The sequence below is a fragment of the Etheostoma spectabile genome, unplaced genomic scaffold (assembly GCF_008692095.1).
Source record: "Etheostoma spectabile isolate EspeVRDwgs_2016 unplaced genomic scaffold, UIUC_Espe_1.0 scaffold280, whole genome shotgun sequence".
Classification (NCBI taxonomy): Eukaryota; Metazoa; Chordata; class Actinopteri; order Perciformes; family Percidae; genus Etheostoma; species Etheostoma spectabile.
In genome coordinates, this window is record NW_022605578.1 from 2042858 (window position 1) to 2064757 (window position 21900).

Here is a 21900-nt window from a genome sequence, read left to right on the forward strand (position 1 = left end):
GTGTGTGGGTCTCTTCACCTGACCCACACACATACACACACACACACACACACATATCTTTTCCTGGTTTGTTCAAGGTTGGTGTAGCTACATTCTGCCTGGAAACAGGTAGCTCCCAGAGGAGTTGCCCAGTCGGCTCGGAGGAGTTTCCCGTTATCTCTCTGTGCCCCGGTCACTCTGGAACACTCTGCTCCTTCACCTGAAAATAAGCATCTTACACAGCAACTTTGCACAACACTGCAGGCATTCTTTTACTAAGTTTAATATGTGCACACATTTGGGTAAATGTGTGATATTAATATGTATGTGCTCATATTTGGGTAAATGTGTGATAATTATTCCAACAATGATGGATGCTGCATTTTCACAAAAGAATAAATGTACAGAAATGACAGAACCCTATTCTCTGGTAATTTTTATCAGCTTATTACATTTGTCCTTGAGGATGCCTGGTCACTTTTAGAGGCCCAGCAGATTGATTCCTCTGTTTTAATACTTCTGTCATGTATCGATTGAGACCTGCTACACTCTCATACCCACTGTGTTCATCACAGGGAGCAGAAGTCAGCACTAAAGGATGCCTAAATCTCAGACAAAATGCTGTTAGGTCTGAGTGAGTCGAGCAGTGCATGTATAAAGAGCGGGCACTCATTTTTCAGCAAGCTCAATAAATGTTAAAACCCTATTTGGAGAGTGCTTGTCCTATTGATTATGCATCAGCCTGTTAACGTGGACTCTCTGTTGCATTGGAATCATGCATAGCTTCAGTCAGCATGTGGAACAGCAGTGGAACGTGAGAGGTGCAAGACCAGATTTTAGAAAGCAGGGACACATGATGTTTAAGTCATTGGTTTGTCTGGATATATTAGTGTCAACATGTTTGCAGCTGCTTTTATTTTTTCATTCAAGTCACTGTCACATAACAGAACTCAGTTTTAATCACGTTCCTCTGTCACTCTTGCTTTCTCCTCTTTTTTCATTTTCAATCTTTTTTTAAATTAATTTTCTACTACTTTACCATAATTCAATGCACAATCATTATGGAAAACAGAGCTAGTAAAAGAAGAAATGATTTAAAGTTTTTGATTGATTTGCAGTGGTATTCTGAAATCGTAGTTTGATTGTACTTGAGAGGCACGTGTGGCAATAACTCCTGTTAGTATAAAACTACAAGTGGGTTGATTTCTTACAATCTAGTCTCACTTTGCCAGACCTTCCCCCACAGCGCTGCGAACAAGGGTCTGGCTAGTTCACACAGCATTCCAGGATGGGAGAAAAATGTGCTCTGGTTTATTAGCATTACTTTATACCAATGACATGGGTGGTGCTGGTGAGTCAAGTGATTGGCTGGACAGAGATGGCGGCTTAAGGGGTAAGGCCCTTGCCCTACTTTGTCAAATTGTTTATTTATATTGTTCCAACTTCGATATGTTACCACTTTGTGCTTGTTAGAGTTACTTTAAGCAGAATGGTGAACAACAACAAAACACAACATGGCAATACTGACGCCACTGCAGAGGCATTACTGTAGAAACTGAAAAGCTACCTTGAGCCATGTTTTTCTCAGATTCAATCTCAGGTGGGGATTGAAATTGACAATAAGCTAACTGCTACCCATGACCACCTAGCATCTCTGACTGCAAGCCTTGGCTATATCTGATCTGATGTGAACAACCTAAAAACCACCGTGGAAAGCAGCTCAACTATTCTTGACAGTCATGGCTACGCTTTTCAAGGGCTGGAGGTGAAGCTAGCAGACATGGAGGAAAGTAATATATGATCCGCCGTGAGCACTGTCTATTTCCTTTTGAAAATTAACCAGCTGTTTTATTTTGTTCCTGTGCTTGACTTCCTGTCCCGCATCTGCCGTGTCCTGAATTGCTGTGAAGCTCTCCGGCGTCCGGCAAAAATAGAAGCTCTGTGTATCTGCTCCGGAGGGCTGGGGATCGTGGAGCTTAGACGGAGTCGGGACGTAGCTGTTCACCAGTCAGTGGAAATCCACTTTCCTGGAAACCTAATGACTCCACCGCCATTCTGGAGTGGCTCTGCAGCCATTCTGCACGCGGTGGAAATTTGGAGTAAATGTATTACTTACAGTAGATGGCAGTTGGCACACCCCCCAGTTTGGAGAAGCAGGCATGATGACAGTCATAGAAGCTAAGCTACTGCTGTGGACCATGACAGCAGCTAAACATACAGTCCCTGACAAAAGTCTGGTCGCTTGTGTACAAATTGACCTGAAGTGCCGCTGAAATATATTTCTAATCAAGATTTATTTACAAGAAATGGCTCATTTTAATCCCAAAAGATTCTGTAATAATGTTTCAGTGCAAAAAGAAACTGTCAAAAAGTATTCTAATATTCACAGCTTGGTGAAGCCCATTGAGTCAATTTTTGCAATGACATAAGTGTTGTCGCCTTGTCATATGAGCTTCACCTGGGACTACCGTGTGGCATTTGCCAAGGCCCACAGCCTGCTAAAAGGATGGACGCTGGAGAAGTGGAAGAAAGTGGATTTTTCAGATGAATCGTCTGTTGAATTACACCACAGTTGCTGCGAAAATTGCAGGAGACCTAATGGAGCCAGCATGGATCCAAGATTCACCCAGAAAACAGTGAAGTTTGGTGGCGGAAAAATCATGGTCTGGGCTTACATCCAGTATGGGGGTGTGCGAGAGATCTGCAGGGTGGAAGGTAACATCAATAGTCTCAAATACCTAGAAATCTTAGCTACCTCTTATATTCCCAACCATAAAAGAGGCCAAATTCTGCAGCAGGATGGTGCTCCATCGCATACTTCCATCTCCACTTCAAAGTTCCTCAAGACGAAGAAGATCAAGATGCTCCAGGATTGGCCGGCCCAGTCACCTGACATGAACATCATCGAGCATATGTGGGGTAGGATGAAAGAGGAAGCATGGAAGACCAAACCAAAGAATATTGATGAACTCTGGGAGGCATGCAAGACTGCTTTCCTAGCTATTCCTGATGACTTCATCAATACATTGTATGAATCCTTGCCAAACCGCATGGATACAGTCCTTCAAGCTCATGGAAGTCATACAAGATATTAAATTTGGATCTCACAGCACCGCTATTTAATTTGCTGACATATTTTAGTATTTGCAGTAAATTTGTTCAATTTCTGTATAGGCGACAAAACGTTTGTCTTGCCAAAATTTGACCTGTCTTTTTTAAATAATAAATCTTGTTTCAGTGAAACTAATTTATTTCAGTGCATTGAACATTGTTTGGAGGGTTTTAGCTTTTCATATGAGCTATTTCTTACACCAATTGATTAATTAAAAGTCAGGTTAATAGCAGGTGTTTCTACAAAATAGATAAGCGACAAGACTTTTGTCAGGGACTGTAGGTCCTATGTCCAAAATTCTGAACCATCCCTTTACAAGCTACATTAGCCTTTAGTAGCTGTGTGCCTTGGTTATACAAGCCGGGGTTAGCTTAGCATAGTAACATATGCCAACAATGTTATGCTGCTGCTGCTGCTGCTGCTGCTGCTGCTGCTGCTGCTGCTGCTGCTGCTGCTGCTGCTGCTGCTGCTGCTGCTGTGTGCTTGTCTCACACACACTAGTTTCACATTGCCAGACTTATCTCCACAGCGCTGTGTTAGCGCTGTTGCGGTATGGTCTTGTTGCACAAGGTGCCATTCTTGTATAGAGGAATAACTGCTCTGCGTTGTTTGTTATTCTTTAAACTAAAGAAATCTAGATAGTGAGGGATAGTGGAGGGGGAGGAAAATTCCTAACCCTGCACTGTACATCCTCAGGGCCTGAGTGGGACTCATTTTCAGCTCTGGAGTTTCATGCCTTGGAACGGCCCACTTTACTTTACGACTGACTATATTAAAGTAATTTTAATTAAAACGTTAGTATATAAGTCTGCCATAGCGCACTGTTCTCTACAGCCTTGTACTGCAGTGTATTTTTGTAAAACATAATTTCCATTTCAGTGCAAATTCACTAAGTGCTGCTTCACAATGTAGATTTTCTTAGAATAATATTATTTACAACAAAAAGATGTTCAACATCAGAATCTATTTTACATGCAAATTACTGATACATAAACCTTGAGACGCAATAAAGAATAAACAAAAGAATGAAAAAATTAAGAACAAAATATAAAGTTCCTATTCCTTTTCAGTCGTGGTTCTTGTGTATTTACTATTTTATTATTATTTCAGTTATAAAAGGCATATTTGGTCACTAGTAAGATTTGGGCATTGAAAGTAATTATCTTGAAACCAATCTGATCATGTTTGCACACTGTGGTACAAAGCTTACAGTGGATGAGCCTTTCACACTGACAGCAGCTATCCCTAATGCACACTACGGGCTCTGCTACCAATACTAAATCACATTTTCACAATTGCCTTGGGTGGGTAAGCTCAAATCTCCCTGATATCAACCCAGCCCGGCCCTTGCAGAGAGGTCCACCAGGAATTCTCCCGGTGCTCCCGATTAGCCGATCCGGGCCTGACATCCGGTAAGCCAGGCTACACACACACTGGCAGATACCATTTGCTCTGTCAGGAGACGTGTTTCCGACTCTGAGGAAATCTGAGTTCCGAGTACCAATGTAACACACTATAAGTCCCCACAAGCATAAAAAATGACTTTAGTTACCCTTGCCTGATCTTAAACAGGACTGTGTGATGGCAAGCTGAAGCTGTGAAAGTATTCCAAATATAGCGTACACTTCACCTGATATTGATTTTCTTTAAGTGGTCCTTTTCTAAGTGTCTAAAATACAGTCCCTGACAAAAGTCTTGTCGCTTATCTATTTTGTAGAAACACCTGCTATTAACCTGACTTTTAATTAATCAATTGGTGTAAGAAATAGCTCATATGAAAAGCTAAAACCCTCCAAACGATGTTCAATGCACTGAAATAAATTAGTTTCACTGAAACAAGATTTATTATTTAAAAAAGACAGAAAGGTCAGATTTTAGCAAGACAAAAGTTTTGTCGCCTATACAGAAATTGAACAAATTTACTGCAGATACTAAAATATGTCAGCAAATTAAATAGCGGTGCTGTGAGATCCAAATTTAATATCTTGTATGACTTCCATGAGCTTGAAGGACTGCATCCATGCGGTTTGGCAAGGATTCATACAATGTATTGATGAAGTCATCAGGAATAGCTAGGAAAGCAGTCTTGCATGCCTCCCAGAGTTCATCAATATTCTTTGGTTTGGTCTTCCATGCTTCCTCTTTCATCCTACCCCACATATGCTCGATGATGTTCATGTCAGGTGACTGGGCCGGCCAATCCTGGAGCATCTTGATCTTCTTCGTCTTGAGGAACTTTGAAGTGGAGATGGAAGTATGCGATGGAGCACCATCCTGTTGCAGAATTTGGCCTCTTTTATGGTTGGGAATATAAGAGGTAGCTAAGATTTCTAGGTATTTGAGACTATTGATGTTGCCTTCCACCCTGCAGATCTCTCGCACACCCCCATACTGGATGTAAGCCCAGACCATGATTTTTCCGCCACCAAACTTCACTGTTTTCTGGGTGAATCTTGGATCCATGCTGGCTCCATTAGGTCTCCTGCAATATTCGCGGCAACTTTGGTGTAATTCAACAGAAGATTCATCTGAAAAATCCACTTTCTTCCACTTCTCCATCGTCCATCCTTTTAGCAGGCTGTGGGCCTTGGCAAATGCCACACGGTTTTTCAATTGTCTGAATCTTAGGCATGTTTGCAGATGTCTAGTTGCAAATGATGTGAAGGTCTAGTGTACTGGGGTTGTTTTTATACACACCTGAGACCTAATTGATCCATTGTTAGTCACAGGTGAAGCTCATATGACAAGGCGACAACACTTATGTCTTTGCAAAAATGGACTCAATGGGCTTTACCAAGCTGTGAATATTAGAATACTTTTTGACAGTTTCTTTTTGCACTGAAACATTATTACAGAATCTTTTGGGATTAAAATGAGCCATTTCTTGTAAATAAATCTTGATTAGAAATATATTTCAGCGGCACTTCAGGTCAATTTGTACACAAGCGACAAGACTTTTGTCAGGGACTGTAATTTCCAAGTTAGCCAGCGTATTTGTTTTATCAGTGGAGACCTTTTTTTAACACTTTTCATCCAGTACTTCTAGTTGCAGAGTTTGCTGGTACTATGCTAGCTCAAGCCACCAGTAACTGCAAGCCAACCATTAAAAACAGTTTTACCCACTTCACAGTACACCCGAGGCAAATAAATTATAACGCCAGACTATTGATGTAAATGTCTTTTAATAGAATAATGTTCAAAATAAAACTACCCTTGCAATGAATTGCAGTAGTTATACTTTAATCCCTGTAGTTGGTAACATAGGCTACAGCTACAGCGGAGTGATATTAAGTATGTTACTGAGAAAGCCGGTTTACATGACAATCATGCGAGTTAATTTACCTGCCGCTGTTTATAACTTTAAAGACGATGAAGACGATGAATGTGTGTTACCGAAAGAACCGTACCTGTATGAGCCGGAATACACGGATGAAGAACTTAGAGAGATGGATGCTGAAAAGGCAAAAAATGCACACTGAAACACCATGTTGCCTAGTTCTTAGTTTCCGATCCAGTGCTTCAATATCAATGTACTAGGCAAAGTAAAATTCAGCTGATTGATTTTTGTTTATGTTAAGATTAGTTCAATATCAACAGTCAAAGAAGATAGATGTGATGGCCAAAACTATAAATAAAAGACACCCAAGTATATTAACTTGGGACTTTTAAATGTTTCACTTAATCACTTTAGAAGACATTTTAAAATGTTAAATCTTTAAGAAATTGGATACAGGTTCATAAAGAGATTCACATCCTCCGCATCAATATAGACATTCATATTTATCAAATGTAGCAGATTATTATTTGAAAGCCACATTTAGCTGCTAGTGTCAGTATAACCTAATCTTTGTCTGTGTCTTAATCTGTTTATGTCTCTATTTTCTTCTGCCTCACATCAAACTGAGCCTCTTCATGGCTACTTGGTTGGCCTATTGTGAAGCCCGATCTGCTCACCCACACAAGTTAATGATCCTCACACTCATTTCCTCTCCAGACACTCTGTCCCATCTGTCTACCTAATTGGCTGTAATTAATTATGTCACACCAAATTAGCAACCTGGTTAGTCATTCAATAAAAGGAACAATTTAAAATGGTTCGATGTATTTATCAACTTCGGTCTGAATCTTAATCTATGTCTGATGGTGCGTGGGTGGGATGAACTGTGTGTATGCGTGCACACGTGGGCACATACACACCTGTTTATGCTTAAATGTTTGTATGTGTGGGTTCATTCGTGTGTGTGTGTGTGTGTGTGTGGTGTGTGTGTGTGTGTGTGTGTGTGTGTTTTAGGACTTGGCTCTAGCTCAGCAGAAAGGTTGATTTGACAATACTTTTAATGCAGGGTGAGCTGTGTTTTACATTTAGGTTTAATGGATATAAGCAGCTCAGTGCCTGTCCTCCCTCTTTAATACGCTTCAGCTAAACCTAATCAGTAGTCGGGACATTTCATTAATTACTGTGGAGCTGGGAAAACAAAGACGCCTTGTGATTGTTTCTTGAATTAGGATGAAGTGAAACGTTAAAACAAGCCAATTTGCAAAGCCTACAAGTCAGCTTCAGGTTGTTGAGTTTGCTTTCCTTTCACTCTTTTATTTTCAGTGTGCTTCACAATTGCACTTAAAGTGAGTGTATAAAGAATTACGCAATGTTACAAATAGGCACTAGGGATTTACAGAAAGGTAAGAAAACAAAGAGAAAAGAACACACATTTGAATTATATGTATAACTTGCAACTTTCTTCAAAAGTACTCAAACATATTTACTTTCTTTATTGTGCAGTGACATGGCTCAGGACTAGTTGATTGACTTTCTCTAGTCTTGGGACGGCCTCTGGGTCACCCAGTGGGAGCGTTTGCCACATGTTGGCTGAGTCCTGCAGTGGCCCGAGTCAGACCTGCGGCTCTTTGCTACATGTCATCCACCATCTCTTCCCTTTCCTGTCTATCCACTATCACTATCTAATAAAGGGAAAAGCCCCCCACCAATTTTTTTTTTACCTAGTCTCGTTAACCGTCAAGCAAGACTGTTCCAAGATGCCAAAGGCGAATTATATGACCCAAAACAGCACCTTTAATTCATATTTGAACCATTTAATAACCACGAAAGACTGAAACTTTGCTGCTAAAAGCTGAAGACCTAGCCATCACAAGGGTTTCTTTGGTGTCTTTCTAGTCTCTACAGGTGATTTTCTATCCAGCCTGGAACTAGGGCCTTTTTCGAGGTCGTTGAGCATTAAATCCAAACTGTTACATCCGAGATTTATCCACTTGATATTCATAATTTCTCACGTTTTTGTTAATTTCTGGCGCTAGCTCCGTGCTACTGTCTAGGGTAAACCTCCCGTGATGCATTGCAAGAGTGTGTTTGTGTTTTTTCAACCGATGGGAAGGCAGGTCCGTCACACATTACGCCTTATATGGGCATCCGAACGAGAACAAAGAGAGTGTATAGTGTTAAAGAGAGATCATTCCAGAATAGTCTAATGTGATCAAAAAATACTGTTCAAAACCGTTCTACAGAGGAGAATGGTGTCACTGGTTTGAGATTTGGCACATATTTGGGCCTTTTTGGGCCTTTAAATAGTTTGTCCTTTATGTGAGTTATAATGTTCATTATGTTTATTTTTGCACTGGATGACTCCAAATATAGGAGAACTGTTTTAGACTACACAGGGGCTTGTGTAGCATTGCTGTGGGTGTGATATCAATAAATATGACATTATAATATTGATTATTGAATGAACGTCATGAGGGCAAAAGCGTCTGGACTTGAAGCTAAAAAAGAAAAATAATTCAGTTTGAAGGCGAATCAGTGACCAGACTGCTCTGTGTGATAGAACTCATTTTTGCTGCAGTAACTCCCTGGCACTTGTTGGTTTGTGCTGAGCCTGTTGCTTTCAACTGTATAATAATTGAGTGCTGCATAATGTCTTTTCTCTGCAAGGTGATGTCAACTACTCCTGTTTTCCTTGCAGTGACAGAAAGAGATGTTTCAGTTCATCCGCATTGTTAAGACCAGAGCAGGAAAGCTTTTGGGTTCTTTTTGTCTATGTCTGTGAAATAACCATTTAACATACTGAAGATAATTTTATAGAAGTTATTATGTTTTAAAAGACTGCAATTCACATTAGCATTCTGCAATCATTCTTTCCTCCTCTTTCTCTCTTTCAGTCACACACACACTCATTCAACTTCTCAGTGCCATCAGACGGCAAAACCCCCGAGTGGAAAAACTGACTCTTATATATTCTGACATTTATAAAGGAGCCTTCAAACTGGTCATGATTTAATCATAGCAAACACACACGTCTGTTATTTCATCATTGCCACACTACCTGCAAGGATCGTCCTATTCCCACACAAACATTAATATTGCTTAATCATGGCTAACTTAAATTTATTATTACACCAAAACATACACACACACACACACACACACGCAACTACTCAAATATTGAGCAAATCGCTTACTCTCACACACATTTACTTAAAGCCCATGTTGCAAGTTTAATTTTTAAACAAATTTGTGCAATTTGCTTGTTGGTAATAACCCTTTGAATTGTTATTCATCGCACTGTGACGTCATGAGAGGCTGCGTCCTGGAGGGCCACTATGTACCCAGGAGATGGTTGCAGTCACAGGCCGTTTTGGCACCATCTGTTGGTGAAATCGGGAACGCCACCTCTCGAGCACATGGAATCCCAGCACACCTGAGCTCAATGAGGGCCTGATGAGCTGAAGGGCAGCATATAGCCAACAGAGGAGCTGGAGTGGAGAGGGTCGAAGAGCTACAGAGGAGCAGAGCAGCGCGGTCCATGGGAAGGATTAAAAGACTGGAATACGGACAAATAGACGAACCACGGGTGGCAACGCTGTCTAAAAGTAAGGCGAAAGACTTATTGCCAGAAGGAGACCGACCGGAGGGGGCTCGGCTATTTGAGTTAGGATTTGAAGAGACACTGTTTAAGTTTGGACTATTGCAAGAGCAACCTTTTCTTAAGTTAATTATTCGATCTCTGAGTGCTATTTTTGTATTAATTCCCCTGAACTTTATTAAAACCTTTGTTGCACTCGAACTATGTGTCCTTGCGTTGCTGAACTGTCCCGCCGAGAGCCGTGTAGCCTCTCATGATGTCACATATGGTGGAGAATGCGGGCGAGTTCACGAACTGACGGCGCATGACAGAGAAGGACACAGACCATTTGATAACCCAGTTTTTGAATTTGACATTAAACCCCCCGAGAAGCAAGATGGAGGCCCCGTTGGACGCCCTGGTGGTCGGCCAACAAGCCCAGACGCAAGCGAGCCTGGCCCTACTGGAGGAACAAAAGAGAGCCAACCTCCTGAAGGCGGAGGAATTACAGCTGCAGAGACAGTTGGCCGTTCGGAGGGAGCGCCCCATCAGAGCAAGTGACTTTATATCCAAGATGGGGGCCATAGATGACGTTGAGGCGTATCTGCACGCCTTTGAAGCTACGGCCACTAGGGAGGCGTGGCCCAAGGTACAGTGGGTTGGCCCGCTCGCCCCTTTTCTGTCGGGAGTCGTTGAATGCTGTCCGAGACCTGGCCTCCGACCAGGCGACTGACTACGATGCACTAAAGGCGGAGATCCTCAGCCGAAGTGGACTCACCCGGTTCTGCATGGCCCAGCGGTTCCACAGCTGGACCTTTCAACCCGACCAGCCGCCTCGAGCCCAGATGCATGAACTTGTCCGGATCACGCGGAGATGGCTGGTACCGGAGAGGAGTACGGCAGCTGCAGTAGTGGAAACTGTTGTAATGGACAAATACCTACGGGCCCTGCCTTATGAGGCAAAACGACTCATCAGCCAACAGGCGTTGGCGACAGCGGACTAAACCGTGGAAGCCGTGGTAAGGTACCAAGCCACGACAGAGATGCTTCGGGCTTCCCGGAAGGGGCAACAGAGTGCGTCCACGTCACAGATGGGAGGAGGCCGCCCCACGAACCCCAAGGGACCCAACCCAGCCACTTTGGGAGCTACCCAGTCTCCAGGGAGAGCCCGACCCCCGCCGGCCCCAAGAAGAGGACACCGGGAGAGCGTAACGCGCCAGTGTTACCGGTGTGGGGAGATGGGACACATCTCCTGGCAGTGTGGGGAACCAGCGGATGAACCTATGCCCACGGCTGGGTCCTCCAGCGCACCACCCGCCCACCTTTTTGCTTCGCTTGTGGGAGTCATGGAGGACGCCCAGGACCGACCCCCCACCTGCCCGGTGACGGTGAATCACCATGATGTAGAGGCTCTGCTAGATTCCGGTAGCCGGACCACCCTGGTGCACAAGGATCTGGTGGACCCATCGGGTCGGACTTTGGGGAAAGTCCTCCCGGTTACCTGTGTCCATGGAGACACCAGAGACTACCCCACCACTGAACTCGCAATAACCACAACCCGGGGAACCATCCACACGACTGCTGGGGTGGTTGATTCCCTACCCGTGCCGGTCCTGATTGGACGGGACTGCCCTGCTTTTCTCCCACTGTGGAGGGGAGAGCGGCCCGAGTACCTTGGAAGCGGAGAGACAGGACGTACTCGGAGCTAACCCAACCCCAGCCCACCAAACCACACCCTCCAGCCAGTGTTCTTGCAGGGATGGCAGGGGCCGAGGTTGGATCGGAGTCCGGTCCAGACACGGAGGAGGAGAACAGGGGCCCAGGAAGCGCTCCAAGCTCCAGCGCGGAAGGCTCCCCAGAACTTCCCCCTCTCACGGGCCAGTACGGTACAGCTTAGTTACAAGATCCGACTCTTGCAAATGCCTTGAAGAATGTGCAGGTGATAGAGGGAGTGGTCCTAGGAGATAGGACAAGCCCCACCTACCCCCATTTTGCAGTAAACAAGGGGCTGGTGTATCAGGTGGTACAGAGAGATAGCGAGGTGCAGGAACAGCTCCTCGTACCACAGCCCCACCGAACCACCGTGCTCCACCTAGCACACACCCACCCGCTAGGAGCCCACCTAGGAGTGGAGAAGACGAAGGAAAGGATTTTACGACGCTTCTTTTGGCCGGGAGTGCACAAGGAGATAGATAACTACTGTCGTAGCTGTCCTGAGTGCCAGAAGGTGGCACCCAAGCCTACATACAGAAACCTGCTCGTTCCCTTGCCGGTTATCGAGACCCTGTTCGAGAGGATCGGGTTGGACATCGTTGGACCCTTACCGAAGAGTGCCAGGGGACATCAGTACATACTGGTCATTCTGGACTATGCAACCCGATATCCTGAGGCCATCCCGCTGAGGAAGGCTACTTCCAAACGGATCGCCAAGGAGCTATTCCTGCTGTCAACGAGTCTGGGGCTCCCGAAGGAGATATTGACGGACCAAGGGACTTCATTCATGTCCAGAGTGATGAAAGAACTCTGTACTCTACTGAAGATCAAGCAGCTGAGAACGTCGGTCTACCACCCCCAGACCGACGGGCTCGTCGAACGTTTTAACAAAACCCTAAAGACCATGCTGCGGAAGGCGATCGAGGCGGACGGGCGCAACTGGGATCAGCTGCTACCGTACCTCCTGTTTGCTGTGAGAGAGGTACCCCAGTCGTCTACTGGTTTTTCACCCTTTGAGCTCTTGTTGTCTTACAGGCCCCGCGGACTGCTGGACATTGCCAAGGAGGCCTGGGAAGAGCAACCGTGCCGCCAGCAAACCCTGATTGAGCATGTCGGGGCTATGAAAGAGAGAATGAAGGCTATCTATCCCATGATGAGGGAACACATGGAGGCTGCTCGACGGCAACAGCAAGCCTCCTACAACAGATCTGCTCAACCCAGAGAGTTTAAGCCCGGGGATCGTGTGTTGGTCCTGGTGCCCACCGTAGTGTGCAAATTCCTGGCCACCTGGCAAGGGCCCTACGAAGTCATTGAACGTGTGGGAGAGGTACATTACAAGGTGAGACAACCAGATAAAAGAAAGCCAGAACAGATATATCATGTCAACCTGTTGAAAAAGTGGCACGCCAGGGAGGCGTTGTTCAGTTGTCTGCCCCCCACAGAAGCCAAGGAACCTGGGAGAGAAGAGGTTCAAGTGGGTCCAAACCTGTCCCCGCATCAACGGCAGATGGCCCTGAAGTTGGTTGATCACAACCGAGATGTCTTTTCCGCCCTACCGGGTCACACGGAGGTGGTACAACACGAGATCCGCACCCTGCCGGGAAAAAAGGTGAACCAGCGCCCTTACCGAGTGCCGGAGGCTCGCAAAGCGGTTATTCAAGAGGAGGTAAGGAAGATGCTGAAACTAGGGGTGATTGAAGAGTCCAACAGTGCCTGGGCAAGCCCCATCGTACTGGTACCCAAGCCGGACGGCTCGGCACGGTTTTGCAATGACTTTCGTAAAGTAAATGAAGTGTCTGAGTTTGATGCATATCCCATGCCTAGGGTGGATGACTTAATAGATTCATTGGGACATGCACGCTTCCTAACCACCCTTGACCTCACCAAAGGATACTGGCAGGTGCCCCTGACCCCGGCGTCAAAGGAAAAGACGGCCTTTGCCACGCCAGGTGGGCTTTACCAGTACACCCGGCTCCCGTTTGGTCTCCACGGAGCGCCGGCTACGTTCCAGCGGCTGATGGATCGAGTTCTCGCTCCCCACAAAAGGTACTCAGCAGCATATTTGGACGATGTGGTCATACAAAGTCCCGACTGGGCCAGTCACTTACCCCGAGTACAGGCAGTGGTAGATTCACTCAGGGAAGCAGGGCTCACGGCAAACCCAGAGAAGTGCAGGCTGGCCTTCAGTGAGACAAACTACTTGGAGTACACCATCGGGCGGGGGTTGGTCAAGGCTCAGGAAGCCAAGTTGAGGGCCATACAGGACTGGCCCCAGCCCATCACCAAGAAGCAGGTGAGGTCGTTTTTGGGCTTAGCCGGCTATTATAGACGGTTTATAACGGACTTTGCTACCATTGCTGCGCCTCTAACAGAGTTGACGACGAACCGCCACTCTCGGATGGTGAGGTGGAATCCCGAGGCGGAAGCGGCCTTCATCGACCTGAAGCAAGTGCTGTGTTCCGGTCCGATCCTGGTGGCGCCGGACTTCGAGAAGAACTTCATTGTCCAGGCGGACGCTTCGGAGGTGGGTCTGGGAGCTGTTCTCGCCCAGGTGCATGACGGTGAGGAACACCCTGTTCTTTATCTCAGCAGGAAGCTGCTGCCAAGGGAGAAGAACTATTCCACTGTGGAGAAGGAGTGCCTTGCGGTAACCTGGGCCTTGGACTCCCTGCGGTTCTACCTCCTGGGACGACAGTTTACGGTGGTGTCCGACCATGCCCCTCTGCAGTGGATGGCCAGGAACCGGGAGACTAATAGTAGGGTTACCAGATGGTTCCTGAGCCTACAGGCATTTAACTTTTCTGTGGTACACAGGGCAGGCAGGCGCCACGGAAATGCGGATGCCCTTTCCCGGCGCGACGCCTTCTTCGCCTCCTTCAACCCGACGAGGACGTCGGTCTCGAGGGGGGGGGGATGTGTGACGTCATGAGAGGCTGCGTCCTGGAGGGCCACTATGTACCCAGGAGATGGTTGCAGTCATGGGCCGTTTTGGCACCATCTGCTGGTGAAATCGGGAACGCCACCTCTCGAGCACATGGAATCCCAGCACACCTGAGCTCAATGAGGGCCTGATGAGCTGAAGGGCAGTTCCCCTGAACTTTATTAAAACCTTTGTTGCACTCAAACTATGTGTCCTTGCGTTGCTGAACTGTCCCGCTGAGAGCCGTGTAGCCTCTCATGATGTCACAGCACACAAAACGGAATATAATACAAAAGGGAGGCACAACAGCGTTAGCCTAGCCTGCTAGTTAAATATTACGACTGCATTTGGTGTTTCCTCTATATGCGTCCATGTTGTCAACATAATACCTGTGGCGGTAGTGCACCTTTTGTACCATAATTGTATTGAATTAAATAGTAAGCTTCTCTCCTACGAGATGGGTGGTTTTTTCTTACGTTACAAATATAACTGGCTATAGTTAGCCTGTACGTATGCTAGCAGATATAGCTAACATTGCGTAGCCAGCCAGCAACTTCGGCGAGCTAACCACAACAGAGTTGTTGCCCACAATCAACCTGTAGTATGTTTGAAATAGAGACACACATAGCGTTTCTTTTCCCAGAGTTCCTGGACATTATTTTCATTTATGACGTTAACGACAAAAGAAGAGTAGCCTAAGTGTGCGTAGCCTGGAGAGACGCGTCCTATCACAAGTCGGTGTGGAGCGGCGAGCAGTCTACAGACCAGGGGAATAAAATTCAGATTCTCCGTTTAAGACTAAGTCTGAGCTACATGATTCATTGAAAGCCTGGACTTGTTTGGATGTTTCAACCTCACAGACAACGGACTCAGACAAGCTTAAAAAAGAACTTTTGAAGGATACAACGGTGTACAAATACGTGTACTGTTGAGTATACTGTGAAGATGTTTTATGGATTCTCAGATAATCGTAATCTGTAAAATATTGATTTTGCTCCAACCTGCTCCTTCCTTAAACACTTCTATATGGATTTACTTTAAAATGATGCACTTTGTTCTCAAATAAAAAGACCATATGATAAATTACACTCTGTTCATTGTTGTTTAACCAAACTTTAATGTTTTGTGAAAAGACATGTCTTTCCTATTAACCCACGTTCTAATAACAATATAATTCAGTATTTTTTAGGGAAGGCATAAACCAACCATAGGGGTACACAGTAGCACTGGTCATTTCTTTTCTACACTACATCTGGAGTAAAGCTATATTGTCATTGAGTTGCTCAAATGCTCAGTACTAGTACCTACTGTGGCAGTGGTAATAGTAGTGGATTGGTGTCTGTATCATTTTTAACACTGCTATTATGAAGTATTACCATATCTCATTCTGTTTTCTTTAAATTATATGATATCAAGGGCAATGGCTATAATGGCCCAAAATGATTGTCTTGATACTGTCATAAGATGTTTTTTATAGCCTGCCTGTATGCAGTGAACTAGTGTTGTCTAGGGATAAGTAGCCTTTTATATGACCCAGTCTAAGTTCCTTTTTAGCAACAGTTTGCTTAATTTGCGGTCGTTTCTTAAACGCTTCATATGTCTTACATTTCTACTTTATTACTGTCCAGGATGTAACGCTCTCACGGAAAGAGTCTTTGGATCAGAAAAAAAATATTTAGTTTTATTACTGAGTCATTTCTGCTTTACAGATGTCATGCATAGCGAAGAAGTTCAGTTACATAACACATTTTGCAATGTGCATCTCTGATCACATTTTCCCTTACTACAACCATTATTTTGTCATTACTAAACATTGTGCCAAAAAATGAGCAATAACATTGCCGTCAGTGGGCTTGTTTGCTAGCTGACCACCGCTAAGGAAAGATGCAGCACATAGACAGTACCTTAGAATGAGTTACCTGAAACAGATGGTTTAACCAGCCTGGTCTCATAGAACTCTGTGAAATTATCACAAATTGTTAATACCGCATTACGTGGTGGTGGCGGCACAAAATGTGTGAAAAGTCTGTGTGGCCGCCACGGAACACAATGCCAATGTACAGTCAATGAGTAGATGGCGTAGCATTATCTATGGTAGCGAGTAGTATCAAAGATCGAAAATCTGCGTAAGGAAGACTGCTGGGGTGGTGGATGGGTCAAACACAGGACTTTCAGCCGGGGAGCGTGTCCCACTTGTAATGTTTCCTAAAGTCGCTTTCTACTTTTCCTAAACCCATCTGTCCTGTTCTTTCTGCGTGTCAGGGAACCGTAAGCCCACCCATAAACTTTTCCTTAACTTAAGGGGCCGTGTTTATTTGACGGAAGTCTTCCATGGGCTGTCACAGAAACTTTTGCAATCTGTGAAACTGCCACAGATTTTGAGTTGAGGGGCAGTGTTCATTACAAGGAATTGAGATCAGGTTGGATTTAATGTCACTGCTCATTTTACATACAGTTTAGCAACAAAACAAAATGCTGTGTCCTGCAGCGGGGAGTCAAAGGCAGAGGGACCTCAAAGTTTGCTAATGTTAGCTTCTTGTCTCGCCTGGGGTCTAAAAAACAGTAAATACATCAAATTCAGTGCCCATAACACTATTTTCCAAGTTACCGTAGCTGTCATACTTCAAGGGACCTGGGTAAGCGTGATTTAGCAAGCTTAATAAACTTACAGCAACAGTGTAACTCAACACAGGGATGGGACGGGACAACAATGACTACGTTACATGCTCATAATATTCCAGTTTTTCTTCTTATTCGGAAAAAGACGTTTACATGTCTTTTTTTTAGGATTATTTTTTGGGAGGTGACAGTGGATAGACAGGAAAGGTGGGAGAGACAGCGGGGATGACACCCAGCAAAGGGCCACAGGTTCCACTCAAACTGGGGCCGCTGCCAAGGACTCAGCCTACATGGGGCGTACGCTGTTACTGGATGAGCTAGAGGTCGCCCCGCTACTTACATATCTAATGAAAGTAACTATTTCACTAATATTGCCATTTATTCTTGTAATCTGTTGGCTAAGGGTGTCAGGTGGCTGCCATGCTTTTATTTTGTGTTTCGTTGTTGTTGTTTTATTTTGTAGTAATCATCCGCTCTCATTTCAGGTCTCTTGTCTTCTTCCCTTTGTTTGCTTTCTCTTTGTTCTGTTTGTTTTCAGCTTCCCCATGTCCCAGTGCTTAAATACTCACCATTCCCACTGACAGTTGCCAGATTGTAGTTGTCTGTATGTCACTCTCTCCAGCGTTTTCCTTTGTGTTTGCTTCCCTGGTATTTTTGGACATTCGCCTGTTAACCTGACCACGATTATTGCCTGTTCCTGTTGTACCTTTGCCTACCTCAGTGTTACTGGACTTTTGCCTGTTTATTGACGACGATTATTGCATGCTCCTGCTGTACCTTCGCCTGCATTGTTCTTGGAACAATAAAACTACTTACCTGTGAGTCCACCATTGTACCTTGATAAATTGGTTTGTGTACAACAGCCATAGTACACACTGAGCAGAATGTAAGCGTTAAACAGGCAAGAGGCTGCATGGTTCAATAAGCTGCAATGTGAGTTTTAGATGACACAGAAGCTTTGTCTGTGTTTGACTAAGACAAAGATTCTACCAGCTGACATTTCCGCTGTCATGGCGTATCATGGAGACTGTGACATTTTACCGTGTTTTATTTTGTAATGTCTTCCATACTGTGTTTATTCTGAGTGAGGCACTGGGATAAGAAAATGCCATGTTTAACACATCCTTTGTTCATAGCGCTGTGGGGAAGCCTTTTCAAAACAGGCGCTCTGTGTTTTTCTGGAGGGCAACATGGGAAGAGAGAATTGAATTGTGGGACTTCATATTAGACACGAAAAGGAAACAGACACACACACAAAACAAACATAAGTGTCAGCTCTTGAAATGCACTCACATGCCTTGACACACACACACACACACACACACACTGATATTTTACTTTGATTGAGAGTGTGTGTCACTATGAAATTGCATGCGTGCTAGGGGTGACAGGACGTTTTTGGCTGTTTGTGTGTGTGTGTGTGTGTGTGTGTGTGTGTGTGTGTGTGTGTGTGTGTGTGTGTGTGTGTGTGTGTTTTTATTGCATGTACATGTTTGCCTAGTACTGTGTGCCCACAGATGACTATGACACATCTGTTCAGAGGCTGTCTCACTTCTGACTGTTTAATGCCTCTCCACAGTCTTTCACCACTCGTTGCTCTTGCTCTCCACTCATCTCTCACCTCTGCACTTCTCTTTATGTCCATATTCTCATCCCTTCTTCCTCTTTGCTCCCCTTTGGGCGTTTTTTCCACCCAGCTCTGCTGCTGCTGTTTTCCTTCTCTTTGTTTCATCATCCCTTATCCTCCTCCTAAGTTTTTCCTCAAGTAAACACAACATACGTTAAGTGGATTTCTTTTGTGAAGAAAAGCTGTATACTTTTCAATATGTTATATAACCTTAAATGTTGTCACAAATCTTATTTTCTTTTTAGGTTCTTCCCTTGGTGTGGTCCATCTAATTTTTAGAAGCCAGGTTAAGTTGCACGGTTTCACAGGATTGCAAGTACAGGTTAAGTAAGAAATCCCCAGAGAGGATGCACCATGACTTGTTTACTGGTTTTCTCTCTCAAGCATGTGACAGCCCCTGCTAATATGTCCACAGGGCATCAAGCCCTTAAATGCATAATATGTAGCCTTGAAGTTCCTTGTGTTGGCATTTTAAACTCTGGTTAATTATGAGGACTATGGTTACCTGGTCCTCAGATCTCTGCAGGGTAAATCCAGACAACTAGCTAGACTATCTGTCCAATCTAAGTTTTCTGTTACACAACTCTAACAACTTTGAACAGTACACATGTCCACCAAAACAAGTTCCTTCCGAGCCTATTTTGCAGCGGCTCTGTTCCGGTGCTCCTCCAGCGTGCTTTGGATATAAAGCGTAGATGCAGCATTGGCCCCTGCTGTTCATTGGAGTAATACGGGGACACAGCTGCCATATTGGGACAGAAATGCCCACCTCTTAATGCATGTAGTATGTCTACTGAGGCAGGAGGTATATCCACAATTAAAATCATAATTTCTTGCTGAATTTTCAAACAATTATCAAAGGCTTTTCTATGCTACAAATGTATTTATGATACCCCCCCACCACGATTCACGGACAGATAACTCCTGGCTAGCTGGCACATTCACATGCAGCCTCCCTACTATCAACTGATGCCGTCTGTTGATTGGCTGGAATAGTGTTTTGTGGCTTGTACACTATATTTGTTTTCCATTTACACAGCCAGGGCTGTGTAGGAATAACAGATTTTCTTTTTTGATTTCACACAGAAATAGAGAGCTAGGTGACCATGAAGAGAAATTCACTGTATTTGACAGAAAGCAGATTAGCATCACTTACTGCACCTTTAATATGATGTAAACAGGTGAGTTATATAAAAATGCAGCCACTGTACAGTTGTCATAAAGAGTGAAATTAGCTATAGAGACTAAGACCATTTTTGTTCCAGGCTGTAAACATGTTTATTTCTGCTGTAAAGTTGGGATTTGTTTTTAACAATGGGGTCTATCGGGGTTGACTCGCCTCAAGGGGCCACCTAAAGAACTGCAGTTCAGCCTCTGGGCTGCCGCTTCAAAAACATTCATGACAAGTATAATTTTCAGCATCTTACTGATGTACATTACTTATAACTAAGATAAAAACATGTTTAACATCTGCAGCAAACTGCTGTGGATGTTCTACCAGTCTGTGGTCACCAGTGTCCTCTTCTATACTGTGGTGTGCTGGGGGGGGCAGCATATCAAAGAAGGACACCCACAGGCTGGATAAACCGATAAAAGTTTAAACTGGGGCGGCTGTGGCTCAGTGGTAGAGCGGTTGCCTGCCAATCGGAAGGTTGGTGGTTCGATCCCTGCCCCTGCAGTCATTGTCGAAGTGTCCTTGGGCAAGACACTGAACCCCGAGTTGCCCCCGGTGCTGCGCATCGGAGTGTGAATGTGTATGATTGTTTATCTGATGAGCAGGTGGCACCTTGTACGGCAGCCCCGGCCACAGTGTATGAATGTGTGTGAATGGTGAATGTCTCCTGTAGATGTAAAAGCGCTTTGAGCAGTTGTTAAGACTGGAAAAGCGCTATATAAATACAGCACATTTACATTTACATTCCATGTCTAAGTAAATTCAGCAATGTTATCATGCAATTTCAAACCTTTTTTCTTCTGGATTATTCATCTATTAGTGTCCTTTTTTAAAGGAACACGCCACCGTTTTATAAAATTGGGATATTCACCGTCTCCCCTAGAGGTAAATAAGTGGGCAAAAACATTTGTCTCAGTGCATGCAATGTCATAGTCTGGCAGCGCCCCTGCTAGGTTAGCTTAGCATAGTGAATTGAATCCTTTGTAGCCAGATAGTATGTCATGAGTAAAAGTGAGCCTCTGTCTTCACAACCAGTACAAATTGGCAATGTAGATTAAGACGAGGTGACCTCCTAGGCAGGTATTGACTTTGCCTCGTCTAAATTTGCATAAGATAACCTAGCTGGGGCGCTGCCGGACTACAACAATGCATGCACGGAGACAAAAATGTTTTTGTTCACTTATCTAACTCTAGGGGAGATGGTGAATAATCCAATTTTATAAAATGGTGATGTTTGTATTTGCGTGCATGGCCCAGTTAACCTGTAATGTCTGAAATGGAAGTTATGGTCTTAATGTTTGGTATGGCTATGTTTAAATGTTAATTGATGAAGTTTGTTTTTTTAGCATCAGACACTTCGGACAGCCTGCAGAATCAGGCAAGACATTATAAAACTCTGCAGGACATGTATAAAACCAAGGCCAGGCCAAACAAGAAGGATGTTGCCCAGCTCCTAGACCTTGAATTCCAGTCAAGACGCGCCTTCATTGACTCCGATGTGACTAAGGAGCAGGACAGGCCTGTCAAGATCCTTGAGGCGTATCCCTGCTTTGGAGAATTGGACCATGTAAGCATATGTATTCATTTTATGCAGCCCTCTGCTTCCTAAGCCTAGGAAGCATTACAACACTCGCTAACCACCACCAATGTGTAGCACCCACCTAGGTGATGCGGCAACCATTATGTTCCAAAGCACTCCACACCACGCACCAGCTTGAGGTGGAGAGTGAGGATGTGAATGAGTCAATTAGAGTGAGGGGATGATTAGGGGGCCAGGTTGGGAATTTAGCCAGGACACTGGGGAACCCCCTACTCTTTGCAATAAGTGCCATGGGATCTTTAATGACCACAGTGAGTCGTGACCTCGGTTTAATGTCTCATCCGAAGGCTAAAGTTTAACTC